Source organism: Chrysemys picta, chromosome 5, assembly GCF_011386835.1.
Source record: "Chrysemys picta bellii isolate R12L10 chromosome 5, ASM1138683v2, whole genome shotgun sequence".
In the NCBI taxonomy this organism is placed as follows: domain Eukaryota; kingdom Metazoa; phylum Chordata; order Testudines; family Emydidae; genus Chrysemys; species Chrysemys picta.
Window position 1 is genome coordinate 4,968,625 of NC_088795.1, and position 21,902 is coordinate 4,990,526.

The following is a 21,902-nucleotide window of genomic DNA, read 5'->3' on the forward strand; positions in this document are numbered from 1 at the left end:
CTCCTAGCTAAACATCCAGCAGGGACTATTCTATTAAAAAGCCATCTGTTAAAACAATGTTAAGGTTGCAAAAATCAAGCAATGAAAAGTGCCAGAATTAGGGTTGCCTGGGAATCCCGAATCCTACCCCCTTGTGGATATGTATTATAGTACTTACAACCTTTAATTATGTAATCACTGTTGTGGCTTTGCTCAACAAAAACATCATGGAAGAACTACATGCACAGTTGTATGATTACATAGTATTTCAGGTCCCTGCTCCAAAGCCTGGACATGTCAGAGCTTCTTAATAAAATGGTTGTACGATTTTTTTTTTAACCTGGGCAAAACAGCATATTTTTCCCTACTCTCATTCTTAGAAACGGTCTGATCACTTCAGATGAAGTTTCCAAAAAAGCTCCAGCCGGAGGCACATACCCAGCATGGGAAATGATTAAAGCGTGTCAAAGTTACAAGCACCTGAAAAAGAGACGTATAATGGAAAAGGCCAGGCGTCCTTAGCATTAGTAGTATCTAGGGGCTATCAGCTTCACCCGCAGTAAAAAGCAGCAGCAGCTGTGTGCTTTTGTCTAGTGTGGGGTTGAAGCATATTCCTCTAGAATGAACTTGCGGGTTTGAAAGCTGCACATTAGTGAATGTTTTCTCAGCTATCTGTTTGTGGTTTTGTCTTTAGCACAGTGCTGAGGGGAGGTGAGGGGAAGAGGGAAATTGAATGAGGACTGGAAACATTTCAAGAAGGAATGAGATCTCAGGGCATTATAGGAGGATGTTTGTCTGTTTAAAAAGGCAAGATGGGGTGAAATAAAATTCAATTTTATTTCAAACTACACACTGGGGTTAGGTGCCAGAAACCTTCTTTGGCTGCGCAGGGGGGAAACTAGGCCATATCATGATGGCATTCCCAGCTCTCAGTGTGCTCTGAGGAGAACACGGACTGCTGGCTCCCACTCCCCCTGTGAAAAGGGGGCAGAGAAAAGGGGGAGCCATTCTTCTGCCCCATTACTGCCTTGAAAGATGGGGCCATAAGCATTGAGGAAATAATGAACAGGACTCCCTGAAGTGTAAGTTACTACTTTAGTATGAGCAGGGAGCTCAGAATCTGGGCATTATAGGAGGATGTTTGTCTGTTTAAAAAGGCAAGATGGGGTGAAATAAAATTCAATTTTATTTCAAACTACACACTGGGGTTAGGTGCCAGAAACCTTCTTTGGCTGCGCAGGGGGGAAACTAGGCCATATCATGATGGCATTCCCAGCTCTCAGTGTGCTCTGAGGAGAACACGGACTGCTGGCTCCCACTCCCCCTGTGAAAAGGGGGCAGAGAAAAGGGGGAGCCATTCTTCTGCCCCATTACTGCCTTGAAAGATGGGGCCATAAGCATTGAGGAAATAATGAACAGGACTCCCTGAAGTGTAAGTTACTACTTTAGTATGAGCAGGGAGCTCAGAATCTGGCCTTTAGTGTTTGTGAATATATACTTAAAGAATTTGCTTTAAAAAACAAAAACACCCCCCCCCCCGCCCAAAAAAAAAACAAACTCCCAGAAGAGACACCATTCTGAAGATTTAGGCAGTTTCCTGCCAGTATCTACTAGCCCGAGTTAAAGGTTATTCTCTCTTTCTTTCTGATTCAATTTGATACGTCCTCTAGGGAACAGATCATCAGCCTGTGTAAATCAGCACAGATCTGCTGACCTCCATGTAGCCAAACAGACTGACACTGTCTGAGGATCTGTAGCCAGGCTCTGATCTCAGTCACAACTCATTGAAATCTGGAGTAACAGCACTGACCTGTTCCCTGTGTCCCGCTCAGATACAGCCCAAAAGCTTAGACATCTCACAAGAACAGCTGATCCTTTAAAAACTGGTTGCAAGACCAGCTTGCAAATTTCAACATAAGTGAAATGTAGGTCTTGTCTGGCCCCAGAGCCAGACTCTGAACCCTATCCCTCTACCCCTAAATCTAATTAGGATCCAGTCAGCCCATCAGTAATAGAAATGCAGTAGAGTGACTCATGGGTCAGCATACCACCTCATGGCTAATCAAGGCATAGCAGACTGTCCTCACCTGGCACGCACTCCATCATGGTGGTGATCTGCTCCTTCTCATGGCTTAGTCCTTTGGCCAGGTCACTTATGGTTCCCCTGCACCACACACTTCTGAGGTAATAGAGAACAGTCCTGGGACCTTAGGCCAGGTCTTCCCTCTCTGGCTCAGTGGTCTTTACCCTCCTTATTTCAGGAGAGGTGGGGTGTTCATGCCACCTTTCTCACTCACCAATAGGGGAATTCAGCCTCTTCCTCAGGGTCCAGCCCAGGGACCCTGTCATGAACAGCTAAGATCTGCTTCTTTAGATTTCTTGTTTCTCCCTGAACCACCTGCTACCTCAGCCTGTCTCTAGACCCTCTTCATAGAGGGATGAGGGTTTGAAGGGATTTCAGGAGGTCATCTAGTCCAACCCCCTGCTCAAAGCAGGACCAATCCCCAGAGGGATTTTTGCCCCAGATCCCTAAATGGCCCCTTCAAGGATTGAACTCACAACCCTGGATTTAGCAGGACAATGTGCAAACCACTGAGCTATCTCTCCCTCCCCCCTGTTCTGAACTGGGATTATCCTCAGTTCAGCCAGCCAGTTCTTCCCCATCTGGGCTGAATTCTAAACTAAGCCTGGTGCAATCAGGTGCACTAATTGCTCTGTGACGTTAACTCTTCCTCTGCCAGGGCGGGATATATACTCCATCACAGTAACTGTTGTGCATAATTGAAAACACACTATCAAAGGACCATAAGATTCTGGTGTTTCAAGACAAGTGGATTCTTGCAGCCTGACTTTGCTCTTCGTTACAGCTGGGTGAATCTGGAGTCTAGTAATTGGGTTCCGTGTAGTGACTCCAGATGTACACCATTGTAACTGAGAGCAGAATATAGCCCTTGGGGGTCCAAGACAGAGAGGTTTTCAGCAAGGATCCTGAGTAGCAAAGCAAAAGGCATTGCTGCACTTCAAAGGGAAGTTGCTAACCAAGCAGACCTGTCTTTGTCACATTGATAGGCAAAGACTTCAGTATCACTCACGTGCCTGCATAGGAAGCCAGGATATGACCCGTGTGTAGTTAACAGTGTAGGTACTTCAGAGGAGCCTTCAAGCAGCAGCTACTTTCAATGTGAGACAGAAGTGAGTAGTGACTTTCCTTGTTAAAAGCCAATAAATCCTTAGCGTCCTTGGGCCTGGCAGTTCTCCTTCCATCTTGGAATCCCACAGTGTCCCCAAAGCCAGCTGCCCAACATCCATACCACCTTGTCCTTTTGATTAGGGTGTTGTCCTACTCTCTGCTGTGTGAGATTCTGGCTGGCCCCTACCCAGTGGCGTAATGGAAAAGTGAGGAGTTTGCTCTCTATTTGAATAGGGACAGGCAGGATTGCATCATTATCTTAGACCAAGATTTTCAAAAATGATGAGTGATTTGGGATGCCTCATTCTTTGCATGCCCATTAGGAGACACCTTGGAGGGTCCCTGTTTTCACTGAGCACGAGTAAGGATGTCATAAGCTGCCCTAACATATTTTTATGATGCACTCACTGCAAAACCCAGTGGGATTATAAAATAGACGAGAGAGTCCTGCGTTGTGATTGGTCAGTAGTCTTTGTGCAATCCTGATACAAATCAATCTGTTGCATTTCAGACTCACTTTTTTGTGCTTTCAGCATCCTGCCACCAGTAAAATCTTTGCAGCTCCAGGGGGTAAGGACATCAGAGTCACAATGCAGGATTTGTATAATTGTCAATAATTCAATTAGACTTTGACTCCTCTGAAGCTGAGGAGAGTTGTATTAGCTGTGCCCTGCTTTGTCTCCATTTCTGCTTTATTAGACACAACTGTTGTGTTTAAATAACTCTTTTTTCCAGTCTCCCTTCCCACTCTTGAGGAGAAGCGTTACCCTTGCCCTCTTGTACGCCTGCACTTTCATTCACCTTTTCTGTATTGATTTTCATGTATCTATGAACTTTCCACTTTCAGCTAGAACCAGAAGGGGAATAATCAAACTATTGTGAGAAAGGTTATTCTGACTAACCAAAGGGGGTTGGTACATTCAGATAACGACTAGATCCTCATCTGAACCAGATCAGAACTCTAGTCCCATTACATTAACTCTATCACCCATGGAATGATCTTAGAAGAAAATTAGTGGTAGCTTCGTCACTGCAGATGTTTAAAGCTGAAGTCATAAGACTGAAACCAACCTTGCAATGGTCCCTGGAGAATAGAATAAATGGGCAGAGATACCATTTACAGCTAGGATTTTAACATGGCCATAAGAGAGTTAGGCATCAGCTTTAACTGAAAGTCACTGGGAATTGGATGCCTGACTTCCTGAGCATCATTTCAAAATCCCAGGCTCCCCAGCTTCGGTGATTCTCTGCCACAGTAACACTAACATGTGAGCATGACCTGACACATTGTTCATGGGTGCTACTTGTGTTGGGCCTGATCTGAAGCCCCTCAAGGACTATGGGGTGCAGCTCGCTGCACACAAAACCTGCATTCGGACTCAGGTTTGAGCCCAAGCCCCGCTTCTGTCCACACACAAATCAGTCTGATGTGGGTCAGCAAGCACTCGGGACCTGGGGCCTAGGCCCTTGCTAGGGGGAGATGGGTCAGAACGCACGTCCTGCAGTGACTCGGGTCCAAGCCCTGTCATCATTTTGCAGCATGGATGCAGCTCAAGCCGCAGACCTGAGTCAGAAGGCCTGCGTAGTGCAGTGTAGACGTGTTAGCACAGTTGGGAGACCCAGAGCCAGCAATTGTAAACCCAAGTTTACCATGCTATGTGGACGCTGAAATAGGGGCTTGGAAATACCGATTCCACAAGCCTGGGTCCCACAGATCCGCTTTGCAATGCAGTGTAGACATATCCTGGGAGCCTTTTCAGTGAAAAGAGCACTGAATTGGGCACTTAAATGCCAGGATTAGCAAATATAAGTTGGATATCTTAATATTCTTGGAATATAATGTTTAAAGAAGGACCTTATTGAAGATAAAGACCAGAACCTAGGATATTTGTTTAACATTGACAACCCCAGAGCAAAAAAAATGAGTGTTTCTGGGAGAGAGGTGAGGTGACATTAAATATGACCTTTGAAACCTCTGATTGAAATGCTGCTTGTAAAAAAAAAAAAAAGACATTAAATAATGTCAGATTAAATATTGTATCAATTTATATTAGTTTTATTCAGAGTAAGAAGGTTCTATGGCTTATGTGGTATATTGCTTTTAAAAAATCCACTGCATCTAAAATAATATCAGCAGAATACATTTCTAAAACATTCTTCGCCATGGGTTACATGCTGTTTTACAATATACATTAAAATGTATCAGCATTTTTAAAAAAACAAATGCAACTGATAGACTGAGCCATCCAAACAGAAAATGGAGGCGAGTGAGTGTCCAATTATTATTCTTAAGGTGTTCGCCCATCACACTGAATCAATATCCTTGAAAGTCACTTGGCTGGTGGGTCTTGCTCACATGCTGAGGGTCTAACTGCTCAATGTATGTGGGGTTGGGCAGAAATTTTCCTTCCGGTCAGATTAGCAATGACCATGGGGGGTTTTCACCTTCCTCTGCAGTGTGAGGCATGGCTCTCCTGATGGGATCATTTGGGTATATCTCAGTTAATTCCTCACCATTCAACTCTCCATGGGGCACTGATGCACCTCAGTCCCTCTTGTTCTCTGCCTGTGGCACACAATAGTTTAGTCGCCTGAGGGCTGTGATACTTTGGTCTAATTCTGATTGTTGGATTTGGTGCAGAAGTATCTTGGGCTTGGTCTACACTAAACCCCCAAATCGAACTAAGGTACGCAACTTCAGCTACGTGAATAACGTAGCTGAAGTTCGAAGTACCTTAGTTCGAACTTACCTTGGTCCACACTCGGCAGGCAGGCTCCCCCTTCGACTCCGCGGTACTCCTCTCGCTGAGCTGGAGTACCGCAGTCGATGGTGAGCACTTCCGGGTTTGACTTATCGCGTCCAGACAAGACGTGATAAGTCGAACCCAGAAGTTCGATTGCCAGCCGCCGAACTAGCGGCTGGGTATAGACGTACCCTTGGTGGGGTTTAGTGGCCTGTGAAGTCCAGGAGGTCAGATTAGAGGATCTTGTGTTCCCTTCTGGCCTTATACTCTATGACCAGATAGAAGGAATACCAGGCCAAAAGTTAAGGGGTTATAACCCAGATAGACAGATGAGTAATTAGCACTTTGAATTTTATTCAGAAGTAAATTGGCAGGCAGTGGAGATGTTTGAGCAGAGGTGCAATACGAAACGTTTTCCCTCATCTGTCCTGCTCGCTAGTTAGGCAACCATATTTTGGAGCAGTCAAATCTTCGGAATGTTCGTCAATAACAAACCCCTACAGCGTGCCGTCCAGTTCTCCAGCCTTTGGGTGAACACATTAGGGATAATAATGGGGAGGTCCGCACCTGAGAAGAAAGGTTGCAATCTCTCATATAGCCAAAGAGGAAAGAAGGCAGTTTCTTGGATTCAATGCAAGTTTCATGAGGACATGGCTTCCAGAGTTAAGTGTTAAATAACCTGACAATTCTGACCTCAGTGAATGACCAGGACCTTGTGATAAGGAAAGATCTGTCAGATATGTTTGGCCACCAATAGTGTGTCCTTAAAAGTACACAACATGACTTTGAATGACCAAGACTATAAGCTTTCTGGGGCAAGGACTATCTTCTTGTTTTGTCTATATTGCCTAGCACAATGGGGTCCTGATCCTTTTATTGTTATTTATGATGACAATGATGATGAATAGGTCTGTGTGTAAGATAGTAGAAACAATAACAATAACATAACTATAATAATAAAAGTACCTTTTTCTTTCTGTATTTAATATAGTCTATTTGATCAAAGATAATAAGACAAATATACAGAGACTCACACAGACATTCTATATACAGGTAATATGCCAGACAAAGGTAAGAAGAGGGGTTGGGGAGTTGGTTCACAGTAGAACAATACCTACAAATTCATTCCGTTCTTATTGTTTAATCTGTTTTAGCTGTTGCAGTGTGTGTCGACTCATCTTCTTTTGCAGCAGTCAGTTAATAAAGAAGAGACAGAAAGATTGCTTATGTTTTATACATTTACTTTGCGCAGAATATTTCTTTTAATTAAGAATCAAATTCTCTCCTATGCTTTTTAAGTTTCATGGAAAACAGCATGAATGACATACATGTAACTAATTTGCTAGTACTATACAACTTTGTTTTTAACACGCAACAGAAAGCGGACATTGTGTGGGAAAGAGATGCCTTCATTCAGTCATGAAGCCACTAATGGAGGCCAGGACAATTAGAAATTATAGGTGTGTGTGTGGGGGGGGGAATGCTTTATAATAAGATCTGAAAAGGAATGGTGAGGTATTTTGCTAATGGCTCAAGATCATGCCTTGTACTTTGTATCAATATATTCTGCATTAAACTACAGAAAGCACTAACCAAACCTGACAAAGCTTGCTACGGTTGTGTCCTTCACACTTGGAAATTTTCTATAGTCTATTTGAAATTCAGTCAATAAACAAAGAATTTGTATTTTCTTACAAAGAAAGAAAGAAGATCTTAGTGATTTTGCTTCATTGTGCTGGAGAGAAGTGTGAGATGTCTATCCTATTGGAGGAGAGATTTTCCAAGGACTTTTGGGACCATAGTCTGAAACGCGCTAGCCTATTGATTGACTGAACTAGACCCTTATTGAAAACAAGTCAAATTTTGATCTATGCAGTCACCAGCTGACCTTTATAAATCAAAGAAACTGTACTAGAAGGCTCCAAAGCATATTCACACTTAAAAATACCACTCAGCAGTTCCTGCTGAAGTCCCATGACAATGCTTCAGCAACTCAATGCAGTGAAATAAGATCCAACAGACACCTGGGACATAAAAGAAGAGATAAAATAATGCATCACAGGATGTAAACAACACATTTGTAGCCATTCATGGGACAAACAAACAGCCAGGTAATCTGAATCTTCACAGAAACTGACTACCCACATCATGAAAGTTTTGGGTGGATAAAAACATAAATTTCTTAGGAGTGAGCCAAGTAAGTAGACTAATTTTTCCTTTTTATAATCATGTGTAGGTTCTTTATCGATTACATAGCGGATAAAGTATCAAATAAGTCTCAACATATTCATATTGTGCATGTGTTTGGGATGAAATGATCTATATTCTTATTGCAAAGGTTTAAAAATCAGGTGGCTAAAGTCACACTCCTAAGTAGAGATGGTTGGAAGTTTCTCTCTCTCTCCTTCTTTATTTATTTATTTTTTTGGATGAAAAATTATTTTTTTTTTATCAAAATGAAAATTTCTGCAGAAAATGTCCATTTTCAAGAAAAAGAAGGGGGCATAAAAATTTCCATGGGAAATTTCCATTTTTGACAACAGTTTGGGAGGGAGGGGGTTGTCACAAATACTATTTTTGTTGTTTTTGGCAACAAAAACTTGATGGAAGTTTGGCCGGGACATGACAAATGTCAGTGTTTGGATTGCAGGTTTTTGACAAAAGCCCAAAAAAACGTTTGAAGAAATATTTTGAAAAAATTGATCTCATGAAAAATTTCAATGAAAACGAAGCAAAAATAAATAAACAAACAAAAATCTCTACTTCCAAGTCCATATTGAGGCACTTGAGCAAGTGGCTTGATTTTCAGAAGTATTGAGCACCAAAGTCAGTAAGAGCTGCTGGGTGCTCCGAAATTTTAGGCACGTCTTTTTGAAAATGTTGGCCTTGACTTCCAAAGTGGGAGCCTCTATTTCTCCCTCATGTGTCTTTTAAAATCATCCCTCCCCCTGCATGCATAAATAATCCTGTGACTCGATTCCTCCCACTTTCGCACATCCAGTTATTTTGGTAGTAAAGCTGCCACTGGGAGTAAATACTGCTCCTTGCCTCCAGGAGCTGGAAGGCCTTGGAACCAGTGCAAGATGGGAGGACAGGACTGAGAAGACAGCAGTTCTTCCATGCACCAGCAATCTACATGTATCTTCTGGTCCTTCCTCTTCCATGGAAGGGACATTGGGCTTGAGTAGCCTCTTCAGAATAACTCCACTACCACTCTATGGCTCCATCTTCCTCAACCTGCACAGATCGTAGGGTGGGGTTCTGGGGCCTGTGTGTTGGCCTGGTATCATTCAGAGCAGAACACACATTTTGCAGAATATTGTGATATTGCTCTTCACTCCATATCGAGCAGCTCATACAAGCATATAACCCTTGGAAATACAGCTGCCCAAATTCTTAACCAGAGCCTTTAATAAAGCATCCACATCTTACATGCACAACATGTATGCAGGTGAAAAAATACATTTACAGTTTCCCTTTGCAAAGTTGCTTGGGAATGAGCCCTGATAAAGGACATGTGGTGCACACGTAGCCCTTAATTTCACTGAACCAGAAATGTGGGTATAGTATTTTTCTATTCTGCCTCAAATTTGAAGTTAAATTCTCTTAGCCCTGGTCTACACTACAAAGTTACATCAATGTAAGCCACATTGCATTGACTTAATGTGCACGCCTACTCTTAAATTTGTCTCCCACCAGTGTAAGCACCTGTTATGGCAACACAGTGACACCACCTCCCGTAGCGGCACTGAGCCAGGGTTGGTGGACTCAGCGTGAGTTCAGGCACGGTGTTACCTATGTTGAGCCTAACCGTCCTCCAGCAGCTGTCCCACAATCCCCAGACACTGATTGCTCTGATCAAAGTTGTGAACTCTGCTGGCCAGGGGTCATGGAGACTGGAAGCCCTGCCCCACCCTTTAAACCCTGTGAATTTTTAAAATTCCTTTTCCTGATTGCCTGGCTTGACAAGCACACTGAACAGCTGTTCATTGTGGTATGAAACTGCCCAGCTGACCATTCCAGGTATGTGCTCCACATGCGCTCTGGCCTGGAGGTGACAGGAGATATTGGATCTCCAGGCCCTGTGGGATGAAGAGGCTGTGAAGGCACAGGTCTGAACCTGCCATAGAAGGATGGACATCTATGAGCAGATTGCACCGAGGATGAAGGAGAAGGGGTATGACAAGGACCAGCAGCAGTGCCATGTAAAAGACAAGGAACTGTGGCAGGCATGTCAGAAGGCCAGGGAGGCCAACAGTCAATCCAGTGTCAAACGGCAAAGCTGCCAGTGTTACAAAGAGCTGCATGCCATATTCGGCAGAGACCCCACTACCACCCCGAAGACCTCTGGGGAGCCTAAGTCACAGGTCTCTGCCGGGGGATGGAGGACACGCAATCAGGGGGGTAGGGGCAGGGTTCAGCTATGCCATGAGCCAGGACCTGTTTGAGACTCCACCACATTCCAGACAGTGCTGCAATCAAGTATATATGAGCCCGATGCAGGAAAAAGGAACCTTAGGTAAACATGTAAATGTATTTCCATTACAGTGATGTACTGATGGTGCCCCTAACTTAATGAGAAGTCACTAGCTGTGTCCTGTTAATGTACTTGTAGTAGAAAAGGTAGCTGTGCAAAGAGAGGTAGCGTTGTTATCTGCTTTTCATTCCCCTGCAAAGTCGGGGGGGGGGGGGGCAAGCAGACTAGTTTGTCTATGTGCATAGGGATGTCCCTTGAATCCTCCTGACTGAGCTCAATAAAACTTCCATGAAGGTACTCTGCAATCCTCTCCAGAAAGTCTCTAGGGAGGGCAGCCTTATTTCTTCCTCTGTGGTAGGACACTTTCCCAGGCCAGTTGGCAATAATTTGAGCAGGCACCAGTGCAGTAAGTAGACTAGTAGCATATAGGCTCGGGCGCCTTCAGGAGACCAGCAGCAGCGGTGATATCTGTGCCTTTGTCACCCCCAGGAGTGAGACATCAGTTAATGTCACCACTGCCATTGCCCTATACTCTGTGTCACACAACTGAGCAATTCCCTCCTCATTTCCCTCAGCCCTGACAGGCCATATCCACCATGGCTGGAGCAGTGAGTGGCACCATGCACAAGCACTCTGAAGCAGAAGTGTCGATTTGCACATCTTGTTTAAAACTGAAGGAGAGCTAGGGAAGGGAATTCTGAATGTTAAGTTTTGCTTTCCATTGTGACTATACTGACAGTGATACCTCTGTGCGTTTTATCTGTAGCTCCTGCCATTGCAGTACTAAGTGATTCCCTCTCCATACCTATGGAACCATATAAACAGGAGAAAGAAGACGACTCAGAATGACATGTTCAGTGAGATCCTGAAAGCCAGTGCTGCAACAGAGCATGAACAGAGGGCCTGGGAAGATGAATATTTCAGACGGAATGGAGAAGGAAAGAGCAGACAGGAGAAGGGCCCAAGAATCCCAGCAGCAAAAGGCGAGGGAGAGGCACCAGGACATATGGGGCTTATACAGCAGCAAACAAAGATGTTGCAGACTCTTGTGGACCTACAGGTTCAACAAGCCCAGGCTCGCCTCCCTCTGCAGTCCATGGTGGAACTCCACTGTAACACCTCCCTACACTCCCCCTCCACATTCCATGTGGCATCAGGAGCTGCCGCACTACCCCTGCCACTCCACACTGGGGGGACAGTAAGGAAAACCACAGCATCACATACAGCAACCATGGCTCTCACAGGTCAGTGTATGCGTAGCTAAAATGGAGATGAATGTTGTTTCTCACTCTTAAGCTCTGTTCCATACATTAAGTTTTTAATGTATTTGCTTTTACCTCATATGGGATATTTTTGCAGTGTTTTCATTACTCAGGAAAAGGCTATTGTTTGGAAAATAATTCATCTTTATTAGTTTCCAACATACACTACAGGTACCTACCGATATTGAAAGCACCCACTTAGTTGTTACTGTGCAGTGTGACAACTCATAGGCAAAGTGAAACAGTGCAATGATCATAAATTTACACTAAACAAAACACAATTCCTAACAGGCCCCAAAAGGGCAAGGCCCGGTAAAGCACAGTACACTATACCACATTACTCACTATTAACTTACTCTTTCATAGCCTCCCTTAGCCATATAGGTCTGCGGTGAGATCTTCTAATAGCCTTTTTGTCTGGCTGTTCAAACGCATCAGTCAGTCACTCAAACTCCACCCCAATGTCAAATTTTTCTCCTTTGCTTCACAGATGTTTTGCAGGACACAACAGGCAGCTATAACCATTGGGATATCCTCCCCTCCCCACCCACCGAGATACAATCTTGTGAGTAACCATCACCATCATCCCTTCAATCAACCAAAAAGTTCATTCAACTGTCATTCTGCACCTGCTGAGCTGGTAGTTGAATATTTTGTTGGTGCTGTTGAGGTGGTCGGTGAATAGCTTCATGAGCCAGGCAAGCAAGGAATAGACTGGGTCTCCCACTATCACTATTGGCATTTTAACCATCACCAATGGTAATCGCTGGTCAGGAAAGAAGTTCCTGCTCTTAGCATTTTGAACAGTCCAGCATTCTTAAAGATGCAAGTATCAAACATCTTCCCCAACCAGTCAACACTGAGGTTGGGGAAGCTCTGCAAATATTGGAGGATCATGCATCCTGTGATTGCAATGCTCATGACTATAGTGTGAAGCTGCACAGGTGCCAAGTTTCTCTTAGACATGGTGAACAGTGAGGAGGGCCATGCAGATGCAAGGGATTTTTCTTTAAAAAAATGTGCAAAAGTTATGGGATATAGAGGACATTATGGGTAGGAGACAGTTGCATGCTGGGAAGTTGACCCCTTGCTCACATTCACTCCTGTGTGACTGGTTTCTGCCTCACCATGAATTGCCAAAACTTCCCAAAAGACACCTACGCCTGGTGCAACACAATGTGCATCAACACAAGCATTCCTAGTGAGTATACACAGTGCTGACACGATGAGCCACAGATGAACATGCACAAGTGATTATTAACTGATGCAGCTTTATGCCAATGTAGCTTGCAGCAACAAAAGTTTGTAGAGTAGACATGGCCTTACTTGATCACTGTAGTAGTACTTTAGCCTTTCATTTTTGTACACGTGCAGTCTGAATCAATTCACTGATATTTTGTAGAGACCTAAAAATGGTTTATCAGTTTCAACTCAATGTTTGATTGCAATTGTGATATGACGGACTTTTCTTTTGATTTAAATTTCCTTTCATATTCAGTTGTAACGTGAAACAGGATTAGCAAGGAGAAAGGGACGAAACAGGGTGCTCTGGAAGAACAAATTAGCCCTCCAAAAAAGCAAACCTGAATCTTCTGTCTAACTTTGGAAACATATTTGCTTTTTTAAATTTTTAACCAACTTGTTCATTGTACTTTGCAAAAAGATAACCTTAAAGAGTCGGTCATTTAATACCATCAGTTCCACATTATGGCTTATTATTATTTGTATAATTGTACAACTGAGATCAGAGCCCCAATTGTGAGAGCAGCTACCAAACACATAAATGAGAGAGAGTTCCTGCCCAAAGAGCTTTCAATATAAATAGACAAGATGGCCAAAGGTGGAAGGGGAAAAGGGGGAAAAGTGATTTTGTCAAAGTCACACGTAAGAACGGCCATACTGGGTCAGACCAATGGCCCATCTAGTCCAGTATTCCGTCTTCCAACAGTGGCCAGTGCCAGGTGCTTCAGGAGGAGTGAACAGAACAGGGCAATTATCAAGTAATCCATCCCCTGTTGTCCACTCGAAATTTCTGCCAGTTACAGGCTTAGAATACCCTGAGCATAGTGTTGCATCCCTGATCATCCTGGCTATTAGCCATCAATGGACCTATCCTCTATGAACTTATCTAATTCTTTTTTTAACCCAGTTATATTTTTAGCCTTCACAACATCCCCGTCAAGTTCGACTGGTTGAATGTGTGTTGTGTCAAGCGGTACTTCTTTGTTTCTTTAAATCTGATGCCTATTAATTTAATCGGGTGACCCTTGGTTCTTGTGTTATGTGAAGGAGAAAATAACATTTACTTATTAACTTTCTCCACATCAATCATGATTTTACAGACTTCTATCATATCCTCCTTAGTCATTCCTTTTTACAGGCTAAAATGTCCCAGTCTTATTAATCTCTCCTCATACGGAAGCTGTTCTATACCCCTAATCATTTTTGTAGCTCTTCGCTGTACCTTTTCCAATTCTAATTCCAATTTTAGTTCACAACAGAACCTGGAGTAGAACACAAGTCTTCTAGCTCCCAGTACCAGATTTACCATGGCAACATTGGCGCCATGGCACCGGGCCAATGCTCCAAAGGGGCACCGGCCCAGCCCACTCTTTTCTGCCCCCCACCCACCGCTCTCTCCTGCGGGGGTAGTGGACATAAGCTTGGTCCTGCCGGCTCCTGCCACAGCAGGGCAGGCTCTGGTGGCAGCCAAACTCCCCCTGTTCCCCACCTCTTCCCCTGAGCGTGCCATGTTTCCGCCCCTCCCCCTGCCGCTGAACAGCTGTTTGCCGGTGGAGGGTGGGGGAGGAGTGGAGCCGCAGTGTGCTCGCCGCTCAGGGGAGGAGGCAGAGAAGAGGTGAGGGTGGGGCCTTGGGGAAGGGGGTGGAATCACATCATACCCCCTCCAGCACACACCCCAGCCCTCTGCCCTGACTCCTGCACCCCCTCACACACCCCAGCCCTCTGCCCTGACTCCTGCACCCCCCCCACATCCCCAGCCCCCCACACCCCATGTCCTGACTCCTGCATCTCCCTCACACACTCCAGCCCCCAGGCCTGACTCCTGCACCCCCACACATATCCAGCCCCCCCCCCACCCCATGCCCTGACTCCTGCACCCCCTCACACACCCTCAGCACCCTGCCCCGACTCCTGCACCCCCCCACACATCCCCAGCCCCCCACACCCTATGTCCTGACTCCTGCATCCCCCTCACACACTCCAGCCCCCAGGCCTGACTCCTGCACCCCCACACATATCCAGCCCCCCCCACCCCATGCCCTGACTCCTGCACCCCCTCACACACCCTCAGCACCCTGCCCCGACTCCTGCACCCCCCCACACATCCCCAGCCCCCCACACCCCATGTCCTGACTCCTGCATCCCCCTCACACACTCCAGCCCCCAGGCCTGACTCCTGCACCCCCACACATATCCAGCCACCGTCCACACCCCATGCCCTGACTCCTGCACACCCCCACATCCCCAACCCCACCCTGAGCACCAAACGGGAGCTCCTGCACACACACCCCACATTCCCACTTGCACCCCTCGCACCAAATGGGAGCTGCCTCAGGTAAGCGCTCCATTCCCCAACCTCCTGCCCCAACCCTCAGCCCCCTTCCTCACCCTAGCTCCTGGCCAGACCGTGAACCCCAACCCCCAGCCTGCTCCTGAACTATATCATAAAATCACAAAAAGTTGGATCCAGAGGGAAAACTGTGAGCATAAGTAAATGCCAGTGTTTGCTTGAATAACTTGGGTTCTTCAGTATTATCAACTGGGCAGTCACTAGGGAATCACCTGGCTACTGGGATTTTACACATCTGCCAGATAAATCTGAGATCCCAATGCAAAATACAACACAAGGGAAGAGCATATGTATTTCTGACACTCCCTGAGGGAAGGAGAGGAGGCTGGGTTCATAAACTAAATGAGCCGATTAAAATAAGACACACACAAACACCCACCCCCCCAATATTTTAATTGGTGAGGGAGACAATCGCTGCAGTATTGTTTCATGTTCATAAAGGGGAAATTCACTTATTTTCCTCAGACTAACTCTGGAATTTCTTAAGATTAGAACCCTCATTCAGCCTGAATACACTGAGAAGTGTATGTGGCAAATTGTTTAAAAGTCATATTTCTAGGGATGAGCGAGATCAGGATAGTTCTCTATTCAGGAGCGACTCTATGTATTTTGCTGCCCCAAGCACGGCAGTCAGGCGGCTTTCGGCGGCATGCCTGTGGGAGGTCCGCTGGTAACGTGGATTCGGTGGCATGCCTGCGGGAGGTCTGCCGGTCTCACAGCTTCAGCGTACCCGCCGCCAAATTGCCGCCGAAGCCGCGGGACCAGCGGACCTCCCGCAGGCATGCCACTGAAGGCAGCCTGCCTGCCACCCTCATGGCGACCAACACACCGCCCTCTGCAGCTTGCCGCCCCAGGCACGCGCTTGGTGTGCGGGTGCCTTGAGCCACCCCTGTCTCTATTAACTGTTTACTACGTAGAGTCAGGGGGGAAAGAACAGAATGGAAATCTGAAATGGGGTGTTATGAATTTTGGCTGCAGCATGACCCCTTGGATCATGGCAGAGCCATTCTTGGAGACATGTGCAATGGATATCATGTGGCACATCCTTTGACTAGGGAAGGGACGCCAGGGTCCAAGGTACTGGGGTGGTGATGTTGCCTAGTAGGGAAGGCATTGGTGCAGAAGCAGAAAGACTGGGGATTCTAGTCCCAGCTCTGACTCTGCTCCATGACATTGGGCAAATATTTGCCTGTCTTTGCACAATACACCTTTCTTCTGCTCAGTTGTCCATCAACATTTTTTGTACAGAGCTGACTTGGCTACACCACCGTCTACCTGGAACTTCCTGCTCTGTAGATTCAAAACATGGTTTTAAGATTTTTTCCAAAAAATTAGAGGTGGGGCTTAAGGGGTTGCAAGTTTGGCCACCCCACCTGCGGTGATCATATACCTCCGTGCCAGAGCTGAGCAGAGGGCCCCCATTTTGACTTTGAGATCAAGGATGGTGAGGGAGCTAGGAATCAGTTGGAGCTCTGGCTTTGCTCCTAGCACTGGCACAGACTGTGTGTAACCTTCGACCAGCCACATACCCTCTCTTAGCCTTAGTTCCTCCCATCTGCAAAATGGGGCTACTAGCATTTCCCTGCCTCACAGGGCAGCCGGGGGGCTAATTTATGAATGGTTGTGAGGTGCTCGAACAACACGATAATGAGCACCGTGGAAAAGCCTAGAGAAACATGGTTAGCTGGGGGCAGGGGAGGCAGCAAGGGGCTGAAGTCTCCAATCGTCCAGAGCTAAGGAGGTAACTTGTACACTATGTTCCCCCTTCCTTGTCCTTTGGGGGAGGGGATGAAAAGATCCACAGACTTTCCCCAAGAAAACTTCCAGGGACACAAGGACAGTCCAAGATTGGACTGAGGAGCCAGGGAGTGACTAGAGTGGTCTTCAGCTGTAGAAATAGGCACTACGGTCACTGGCTATTAATCTTCCCTGCCATGCTACATAGCTACTAACCTTCTGTAACCCTGGCCCATGTCAGCTGACTTAAATGAAGGTCATCCACTTGTACCAGCACTTTCCTTTGGCACCCATTTATTACAGCATCCCCAGCAGCTGAAAGTCACAATTGCTTAGAGTTTGTTTCAAATCTAGAGACTAGGCCCAACCAAAACCCCCTGAAGAAACAGCTTCACGTCTTTGGGGCAATTGCTAACTTCAGTGTGAACTCTGCAAATCCCTAATTGGCCTTTTCTTATACTAAGCCAACCCAAAAGCTTGGATCTGTTTACTCCGTCCTCTGGTGTGTTCATATTACAGATCTGAAATGAAGCCATTCCCAATTAGACCTAATTTTCACAGTCTATTAATAACTCAAACCTGAATGAAGCTGATCATCTTCATTCAATTTACACCATAATTAAAAGACCTAGGAATCTGTAAAAACTACCAGAATGTTTGTCATGAACCAACGGAATATCAGTGTTATGTGGCCATTGATTAAAATGTTCCTTTGGACAGCCAGCAAACAAACAACAGCATGAACTCCCATTTCACTCAGCAACTGAAGGCTAGATTGCTCACCTGTGTAGCTGCCAAAGGACCATGGATTATAAGGGATCAAACTCTTTGCTAGCACACTAATATCAAAGCAGGATGATTAATCAAGGACTGCAACCCAGAGAAGATTAGAAAAAGCGATTGATTTTGTGACAATCTATTAGGGATACACTTATTTTGAGCAATTTACAATGATGAGTTTGGGGGAAGGGCTTGGACTCAGATGAATACATCCACTCCTGTTTTAATAAATCCCACCAAGAATCATATTCACACTGTAAAATTTTGAAAGCCTTTTAGAGAATGCCAGGCACTTTCTCATCTTCATCTATCCCAAATCAATAATATGGTAGGCAGTCAATCAACTTATATATTTGCTATAGGGTGAGACACAATGACAGACTAAGCGTTAGACTGTTATGATCATTTGAAAACCACATTATGGTCTGAGCTGTCAAACAATACAAAATTCAGTAAATGATTTATCATCTCATATTACATTTAAAGCATATTGGGCTTGATTCTCTGATTCTTCACACAGTTACAGCAAGTCTGACACTGGGGTAATTCTGCTGCGTTCGCTGGGGTTACAATGGAGTAAAGCTAATGTAGATGAGTTGAGAGTCAGGCCTGTTAATTACCGGGGTATTTGATTACGATAAATTTTTGAAATTGATTTAGTGGTGGCATTTGGTTTAGGGGGACTCAGCCTGTGGTTTTTGAAGAAGTCTAGGGGAGCTTGGGTCCCAGCTTAGAACAAGAAAATTCCCGCCAGCTGCCATTGTGAGAATACCCCAGCTCATCTTCGAAAGGGAGTATTTAACTTCTAAGGATTTTCTTTAATACTGCATTTGAGTCCTGTGGTTTCCTTTTAAAGGGGCGTTCACTTGAGGTTATTCATATATGTCAATGAAACTATCTTCTTGGCCAGTGATCAGTTCCCCTTTCCCAGCATGTGCCATATTTCAGTGTGATTACCTCTCCAAGCTTCAGCAGACACTGTTTTATCTAACAAAAGCAAGCCTTCTCTCATGTCAGCACCTTTTCACAGTAGCTTTTGTTATGGAGCCTTTCCTACGGGCATTAAAAATTCCGGTCTCAAACTGCAGTCAGTCTTCTTGATAAGAAATCAAACATACAACATAGCTGGAGCTGGCATGTGGCATGAGCTCATTAGTTGTCTGTCATTTCTTTCCACATGCCACTGTCTTTTGAGAGACTGTAGCAAAGCCGGATGAGAAAAAACAAACAAAAAAGTCAAACATTTTCTGTTGCGTAATTGGGTTTTATATTTTTTTACATGTAGGAAGAAGTCAAAGTTGATTGCAATCCTACCTTATTCCTACTTGTATCCATTTTTCTAAGTCTATGTGACCTTTTAAATAACAAAGCCTTTCCCAAGTACACAATTATTTCTTTCCCCTTTGAATTCCTGTATGTGTATCTCTTGTATGAGAAGGAAAAGGTTAAATGACCTATACTGAGGGGCTTTCGGAATTCTGAAACATTCAGAAAAGAAAAAAAAAAGCAACAGCAAAAGGTTTTAGAATTCATAAAATGGCTAATAATTTGGAGTGACTCCATTTTCCTGTGCCCAACCTGAGACACTTTAAACAGGCTTGCTTTTCAGAGAGTAGGTGTTCAGTATTTTCTTAAAATCACCCTTAAATATATCTTACGTTGGGCACTCAAAATTGGAGACATCCAAAACCACTATGGCTCTTTAGAAAATGTGTCAAGATTTTATATATATTAACCTAGATTTCTATCACTCCATGTTCTGAGAGGATTGTGGCATTGTTATACTGCATACTTCCCTGTAGGCCAATCTTATTTAAAAATAATAGAACTTCACTCCCAAAAGAATGATCTTTATAAAATGTTTGCATGGTCAAACGAAATTAGGTAGGGAGGCCTCTGTACCTTCTTTAATGGACGCTGTGGCCAAAAATGCTAATGCAATTCTTGGCTGCACAACAGGCGGATCTAAGGTAGGAGTAGAGAGGTTATTTTCTCTTTATATTCTGCACTTGTGTGAGCGCTTCTGGAATTCTGTGTCCAGTTCTGGTGTCCATGATTCAAGACCAAAATTGATAAATTGGAGAGGGTCCACCGAAGAACAAGAATGATTAAGGATTAGAAAACATACCGTATAGTGACAGAATCGAAGAGCTCAATCTATTTAGTTTAGCAAAGGGAAAGTTAAGGGGTGACTTGATTACAGTGGGTAAGTACCTACATGGGGTACAAATATTTCACAATGGGCTCGTCAATCTAGCAGAGAAAGGTCTAAAACAATCCAAAGGCTGGAAGTTGAAACTAGACAAATTCAGACTGGAAATCAGGTGTAAGTTTTTAACAGTGAGAGTAATTAACCATTGGAATAATTTACCAAGGGATGTGATAGATTCTCCATTACTGGCAAATTTAAAATCCAGTTTGGATGTTTTTCTAGACGATCTGCTCTAGGAATTGTTATGGAGAAGTTCTCTGGCACGTGTTATACAGGTCAGAATAGATGATCACAATATTCCCTTCTGGCCTTGGAATCTGTGCAAAACTTTAATTGTGAAGGCCTGAAGGAGCCCGTCAATATTCAGCACAAAGGGAGTTATGCCCCATGATGCTCAGAGTTACAGCCCCTACGTTTTAGGCACCTAGATAGCCACAGGAACTCATTATGATGCACAAAGCCTGAGTTAGGCACCTAGGCTCTCTATACAACTAATTTGGGTAGAGATTAGAATGTGATCCACAAAAGCCAGAAAGGTTGGCAGAGAGCTGGCTAAACTAGGCCATGAGTTGTCAACAAGAGGGGTGTATGCTAAACCCTACCCCTCTCAGGGAGATAGGAGACTACATCCAGGCTGCAGGGAGTCACCTATCTCTGCTAAAAAGCAACAGAGGGTCCTGTGGCACCTTTAAGACTAACAGAAGAAGTGAGGTCTTGCATCTGAAGAAGTGAGGTTCTTACCCACGAAAGCTTATGCTCCCAATACTTCTGTTAGTCTTAAAGGTGCCACAGGACCCTCTGTTGCTTTTTACAGATTCAGACTAACACGGCTACCCCTCTGATACTATCTCTGCTAGTGATTCTCAGCCAGAAACCCTTTTTGGAATTAGGCGCTTATGCCATTTTTGCCAGAATTTGGGGGGGGGGGGGGGGTGGGAGCCCAATGACTAGGGCACTGACCTGAGAGGTGCCAGATCCCTCTTGAAATCCCTTTTCTACTCAGGAGGAGTGGGGGGGGCAGGAGACTTGAGCCAAGAGAGTCTCCCACATCCCAGATGAGTGATTAACCACCAGGTTATGGGGGAGTTCTTCCTTGCCACCAGCTGTTGTGTGAACTCACATGAGGGACCCAGTCTGGTAGATGACCATGAGCACACTTACTGGATTAGGATCTGCATTTGACCTAGGCAGCCAAATGTCTATCTTCCCCTAGCTTGTGAATCACTCTGGGGATTAAACAGGAGTTGGGCACCCAGACACCCACAGAGAGGAAACAGGGCACATACCGAGGCAAAACCATCGGTGGGTGACTAGGGAACTTTTTACTGCAAAAACACATACCCAGTGAATTTAGATGCCCACAGGGTTCAGAGGATGTTCTGAGAGTCACAGGGTCCCAAAACTGAGACTTAGGTGCCTGAATCCAGACTTGGTCACATAAGCACTTTTGTGAGTCTAGGCAGAAGTCACTAGTGATGTTCTGTTTTCAAATGTTACGAATTATCGGTCTGGAAAAAAATACACTTACAAAACAATTATTTTTATAGCTCTTGAGTCTTTGAGGATGTCGTGTATGTGCCTTCCTCCTTTTCATAGAGTTGACTAACGGCTACAATGAAACTTAAAGGACTTGACAGATGACATTCTTTGGCCCTTGGTTGCCTTCCAGACTTTCATTCCAAACTCTCTTGTGTTTCAGGGACAGGTCTTCAGAAGACTCTGGGGAAATTATCCCAGTTGCTGTTTCTGTACAAAGTAGGAGAATACAACCCCACAACAGCAGATTGATTCTGTTCGCATGTCTCATATTAGACAATCCGAACTTTCACCAGGATTTTCAGAAAGAGACTATTGACTTACTGTCCTTATGTCTCAAGCCAACAACCTGTAAATCATATGGCAGAGTATATGGGGAGTTTATTTCTCAGA